The sequence below is a fragment of the Triticum urartu genome, chromosome 3 (assembly GCF_003073215.2).
Source record: "Triticum urartu cultivar G1812 chromosome 3, Tu2.1, whole genome shotgun sequence".
In the NCBI taxonomy this organism is placed as follows: Eukaryota; Viridiplantae; Streptophyta; class Magnoliopsida; order Poales; family Poaceae; genus Triticum; species Triticum urartu.
Window position 1 is genome coordinate 290,396,186 of NC_053024.1, and position 6,519 is coordinate 290,402,704.

The window sequence follows — 6,519 nt, forward strand, 5'->3', positions numbered from 1 at the left end:
TTATTTCCTTATATCATGATAAATGTTTATTATTCATGCTAGAATTGTATTAACCGGAAACATAATACATGTGTGAATACATAGACAAACAGAGTGTCACTAGTATGCCTCTACTTGACTAGCTCATTGATCAAAGATGGTTATGTTTCCTAGCCATAGACATGAGTTGTCATTTGATTAACGGGATAACATCATTAAGAGAATGATGTGATTGACTTGACCCATTCCGTTAGCTTAGAACTTGATCGTTTAGTTTATTGCTATTGCTTTCTTCATAACTTATACATGTTCCTATAACTACGAGATTATGCAACTCCCGTTTACCGGAGGAACACTTTGTGTGCTACCAAACGTCACAACATAACTGGGTGATTATAAAGGTGCTCTACAGGTGTCTCCAAAGGTACATGTTGGGTTGGCGTATTTCGAGATTAGGATTTGTCACTCCGATTGTCGGAGAGGTATCTCTGGGCCTTCTCGGTAATGCACATCACTTAAGCCTTGCAAGCATTGCAGCTAATGAGTTAGTTGCGGGATGATGTATTACAGAACGTGTAAAGAGACTTACCAGTAACGAGATTGAACTAGGTATTAAGATACCGACGATCGAATCTCGGGCAAGTAACATACCGGTGACAAAGGGAACAAGGTATGTTGTTATGCGGTCTGACCGATAAAGATCTTCGTAGAATATGTAGGAGCCAATATGATCATCCAGGTTCCGCTATTGGTTATTGACCAGAGACGTGTCTCGGTCATGTCTACATTGTTCTCGAACCCGTAGGGTCCGCACGCTTAACGTTACGATGACAGTTTCATTATGAGTTTATATATTTTGATGTACTGAAGGTTGTTCGGAGTCCCGGATGTGATCACGGACATGACGAGGAGTCTCGAAATGGTCGAGACATGAAGATTGATATATTGGAAGCCTATGTTTGGACATCGGAAGAGTTCCGGGTGAAATCGGCATTTTACCGGAGTACCGGGAGGTTACCGGAACCCCCCGGTAACCTAATGGGCCTTAACGGGCCTAGTGGAGGAAGAGGAGAGGAGGCCAAGGGGCAGCCGCGTGCCCCCCCCCCCCCCCAAGTCTGAATTGGACAAGGAGGGGGGCGGCGCCCCCCTTTCCTTTCCCCTCTCTCTCTCTCTTTCCCCCCAAGTCCTAGTCCAACATGGAAAGGGGGGAGTCCTACTCCCGGTAGGAGTAGGACTCCTCCTGGCGCGCCCCTTGCCTGGCCGCACCTCCTCCCCCTTGCTCCTTTATATACGGGGGCAGGGGCACCCCAGAGACACAACAATTGATCATTGATCTCTTAGCCGTGTGCGGTGCCCCCCTCCACCATAATCCTTAATAATATTGTAGCGGTGCTTAGGCAAAGCCCTGCGACGGTAGAACATCAAGATCGTCACCACGCTGTCATGCTAACGGATCTCTTCCCCGACATTCTGCTGGATCAGAGTCCGGGGATCGTCATCGAGCTGAACGTGTGCTAGAACTCGGAGGTGCCGTAGTTTCGGTGCTTGATCGGTCGGGCCGTGAAGACGTATGACTACATCAACCGCGTTGTTATAACGCTTCCGCTTTTGGTCTACGAGGGTACGTGGACAACACTCTCCCCTCTCGTTGCTATGCATCACCATGATCTTGCGTGTGCGTAGGAATTTTTTTGAAATTACTACGTTCCCCAACATAGATGTTGTTGAAGTTTGGCTTCTCTGGTCACTGGACAGAGATGGTCATGAGATGTGTGAAGTCTGCAAAATTCTCGGTGAAACTTAACGGTGGGCTCTCTGAGAGTTTTGATCCCACCAGAGGGCTTCGACAGGGGGATCCGCTTTCTCCATACCTTTTCTTGTTTTGTGTGGAGGGCTTCTCTGCATTACTGAAGGAGGCTCGAAGAGAGGGAAACATCAAGGGGGTGTCGTTTGGAGGTGGTGGCCCAACGGTTACCCACTTCTGTTTGCTGACAATAGTGTGGTCTTTGTGGAGGGTTCAAGGGCGAATTTCGAGAACATGCGCTCCATATTGCATGACTATGAAGCCGCATCGGGCCAGAAAGTGAACCTTCATAAATCAGCGATCTTTTTTGGTAAAGACACCCTGGATGAAGACAAGAATGAGCTCAAGCATGTGCTTGGAATTACGGAGGAGGCCCTGAGTGAACGATATTTAGGCCTCCCTACGGTAGTGGGGAGGGCTAAGGATGGTACGTTTAAGTACGTCAAGGATAGTGCTAAGGGCAAAGTATCAGGATGGAAGGGTCAAGGCTTATCAAAAATGGCAAGGGAGGTTTTAGTAAAATCCGGACTACAATCCACACCAACTTTTACCATGAGCTGTTTTCAACTCAGGAAGAAAATGTGCGGAACCTGTCATCTATTGCTTCAAACTTCTGGTGGGGTAAAACAGATGGTCATAATAAGGTGCACTGGATTGGGTGGGACAAGATGTGCATGCGAAAGCATGAAGGAGGGCTGGGCTTTAGGGACCCGGAAGCGTTCAACCAAGCAATGCTCGCCAAAGCAGCTTGGCACTTGCTGCAAGTGCCAAACTCGCTGTGTGGACGAGTTCTAAAGGCACGGTATTTTCCCGATGGGTCGATTCTTAATGCAACATGCCCTGCCGGCGGATCATACACTTTCAGAAGTATCTTGCATGGTCGCGACCTCCTTATTGACGGCTTGATCTGGCGTATTGGCGACGGTTCACGAGTATTGATTCATCATGATAATTGGCTCCCAAGGAGCGGTAGCCTCAAGCCACTGGGCCAAAGCTACATCGCAGGTATTGCTACGTCTTGAGCTTGCGTTGGTTTTCCCCGAAGAGGAAGGGATGATGCAGCAGAGTAGCGTAAGTATTTCCCTCAGTTTTTGAGAACCAAGGTATCAATCCAGTAGGAGGCCACGCTCAAGTCCCTCGTACCTGCACAAAACGATAGCTACTCGCAACCAACGCGATTAGGGGTTGTCAAGCCCTTCACGGTCACTTACGAGAGTGAGATCTGATAGATAGAATATTTTTGGTATTTTTGGTATGAAGATGCAAAGTAAAAAGTAAAGGAAAAGTAAATTGCAAAACAATATTAAAGTGATGGAGATTGATATGATGAGAATAGACCCGGGGGCCATAGGTTTCACTAGTGGCTTCTCTCAAGAGCATAAATATTCTACGGTGGGTGAACAAATTACTATTGAGCAATTGACAGAATTGAGCATAATTATGAGAATATCTAGGCATGATCATGTATATAGGCATCACATCCGTGAGAAGTAGACCGAAACGATTCTGCATCTACTACTATTACTCCACTCATCGACCGCTATCCAGCATGCATCTAGAGTATTAAGTTAAAAACAGAGTAACGCCTTAAGCAAGATGACATGATGTCGAGAGATAAATTCATGCAATATGAAATAAACCCCATCTTGTTATCCTCGATGGCAACGATACAATACGTGCCTTGCTGCCCCTTCTGTCACTGGGTAAGGACACCGCAAGATCGAACCAAAAGCTAAGCACTTCTCCCATGGCAAGAACTACCAATCTAGTTGGCCAAACCAAACGGATAATTCGAATAGACTTGCAAAGATAACCAATCATACATAAAAGAATTCAGAGAAGATTCAAATATTATTCATAGATAGACTTGATCATAAACCCACAATTTATCGGTCTCAACAAACACACCGCAAAAACAAGATTACATCGAATAGATCTCCACGAGAGAGGGGGAGAACTTTGTATTGAGATTCAAAGAGAGAGAAGAAGCCATCTAGCTACTAACTATGGACCCAAAGGTCTGAGGTAAACTACTCACACTTCATCGGAGAGGCTAGGATGATGTAGAAGCCCTCCATGATGACGGCCCTCTTCCGGCGGAGCTCCGGAACAGGCCCCAAGATGGGATCTCGTGGATACAGAAAGTTGCGGCGGTGGAATTAGGTTTTTGGCTCCTGTTCTGATCGTTTGGGGGTACGTGTGTATATATAGGATGAAGAAGTACGCCAGAGGAGCAATGAGGGGCCCACGAGGCAGGGGGCGCGCCCCCCACCCTCGTGACCGCCTCTATTGTTCCTTGGAGCAGGGTCCAAGTCTCCTGGAACACGTTCGGTGAGAAAATCACGTTCCCGAAGATTTTATTCCGTTTGGACTTCGTTTGATATTTCGTTTCTTCGAAACACTGAAATTGGCAAAAAACAGCAATTCTGGGCTGGGCCTCCGGTTAATAGGTTAGTCCCAAAAATAATATAAAAGTGGTAAATAAAGCCCAATATAGTCCAAAACAGTAGATAATATAGCATGGAGCAATCAAAATTATAGATACGTTGGAGACGTATCAGGCATCCCCAAGCTTAATTCATGCTCGTCCTCGAGTAGGTAGATGATAAAAAGAGAATTTTTGATGCGGAGTGCTACTTCGCATAATTTCAATGCAAATCTTCTTAATTGTGGTATGAATATTCAGATTAGAAAGATTCAAGACAAAAGTTTATATTGACATAAGAAATAATAATACTTCAAGCATACTAACAAAGCAATTATGTCTTCTCAAAATAACATGGCCAAAGAAAGTTATCCCTACAAAATCATATAGTCTGGCTATGCTCCATTTTCCCCACACAAAGTATTTAAATCATGCACAACTCCGATGACAAGCCAAGCAATTATTTCATACTCTTAACTTTTTCAAAACTTTTTCAATCTTCACGCAATACATGAGCGTGAGCCATGGATATAGCACTATAGGTGGAATAGAATGATGGTTGTGGAGAAGACAAAAAGGAGAAGATAGTCTCACATCAACTAGGCGTATCAACGGGCTATGGAGATGCCCATCAATAGATATCAATGTGAGTGAGTAGGGATTGCCATGCAACGGATGCACTAGAGCTATAAGTATATGAAAGCTAAAAAAGAAACTAAGTGGGTGTGCATCCAACTTGCTTGCTCATGAAGAACTAGGGCAATTTGAGGAAGCCCATCATTGGAATATACAAGCCAAGTTCTATAATGAAAGATTCCCACTAGTATATGAAAGTGATAACATGAGAGACTCTCTACTATGAAGATCATGGTGCTACTTTGAAGCACAAGTGTGGTAAAAGGATAGTAACATTGTCCCTTCTCTCTTTTTCTCTCATTTTTTTTATTTTTATTTTTTATTTTTTTATGGCCTTTCTCTTTTTTTATTTGGGCTTCTTTGGCCTCTTTTTTTTCGTCCGGAGTCTCATCCCGACTTGTGGAGGAATCATAGTCTCCATCATTCTTTCCTCACTGGGACAATGCTCTAATAATGATGATCATCACACTTTTATTTTTCTTACAACTCAACAATTACAACTCAATACTTAGAACAAAATATGACTATATATGAATGCCTCCGGCGGTGTACCGGGATATGCAATATGACAATGATGGAGTGTGTCATAATAAACGGAATGGTGGAAAGTTGCATGGCAATATATCTCGGAATGGCTATGGAAATGCCATAATAGGTAGGTATGGTGACTTTTTTGAGGAAGGTATATGGTAGGTGTATGATACCGGCGAAAGGTGCGCTGTATTAGAGAGGCTAGCAAGGGTGGAAGGGTGAGAGTGCGTATAATCCGTGGACTCAACATTAGTCATAAAGAACTCATATACTTATTGCAAAAATCTAGAAGTTATCAAAGCAAAGTACTACGCGCATGCTCCTAGGGGGATAGATTGGTAGGAAAAGACCATCGCTCATCCCCGACCGCCACTCATAAGGAAGACAATCAATAAGTAAATCATGCTCCGACTTCATCACATAACGGTTCACCATACGTGCATGCTACGGGAATCACAAACTTCAACACAATTATTATTTAAATTCACAACTACTCAACTAGCATGACTTTAATATTATCACCTCCATATCTCAAAACAATTATCATGCTTTAATCTTTTCTTAGTATTCAACACACTCAAAAGAAAGTTTCACAGATCTTGAATACCAAGCATATTATTATTAAGCAAATTACCATGCTATTAAGAGACTCTCAAAATAATTTAAGTGAAGCATGAGAGATCAATAGTTTCTTTAAAACAAATCCACCACCGTGCTCTAAAAGATCTAAGTGAAGCACATAGAGCAAAATTACTTAGCTCAAAAGATCTAAGTGAAGCATATAGAGCAAAATTATAACGCTCAAAAGATATAAGTGAAGCACATAGAGCAAAACTACTTAGCTCAAAAGATATAAGTGAAGCACATAGAGTATTCTATCAAATTTTAATTCATGTATGGCTCTCTCAAAAGGTGTGTACAACAAGGATGATTGTGTCATACTAACAAACAAAGACACAGATAATACAAGACGCTCCAAGCAAAACACATATCATGTTGGTGAATAAAAATATAGCTCCAAGTAAATTACCGATGGAAGTGGACGAAAGAAGGGATGCCTTCCGGGGCATCCCCAAGCTTTGACTTTTTGGTGTCCTTGAATTATCTTGGGGGTTCCATGGGCATCCCCAAGTTTAGGCTCTTG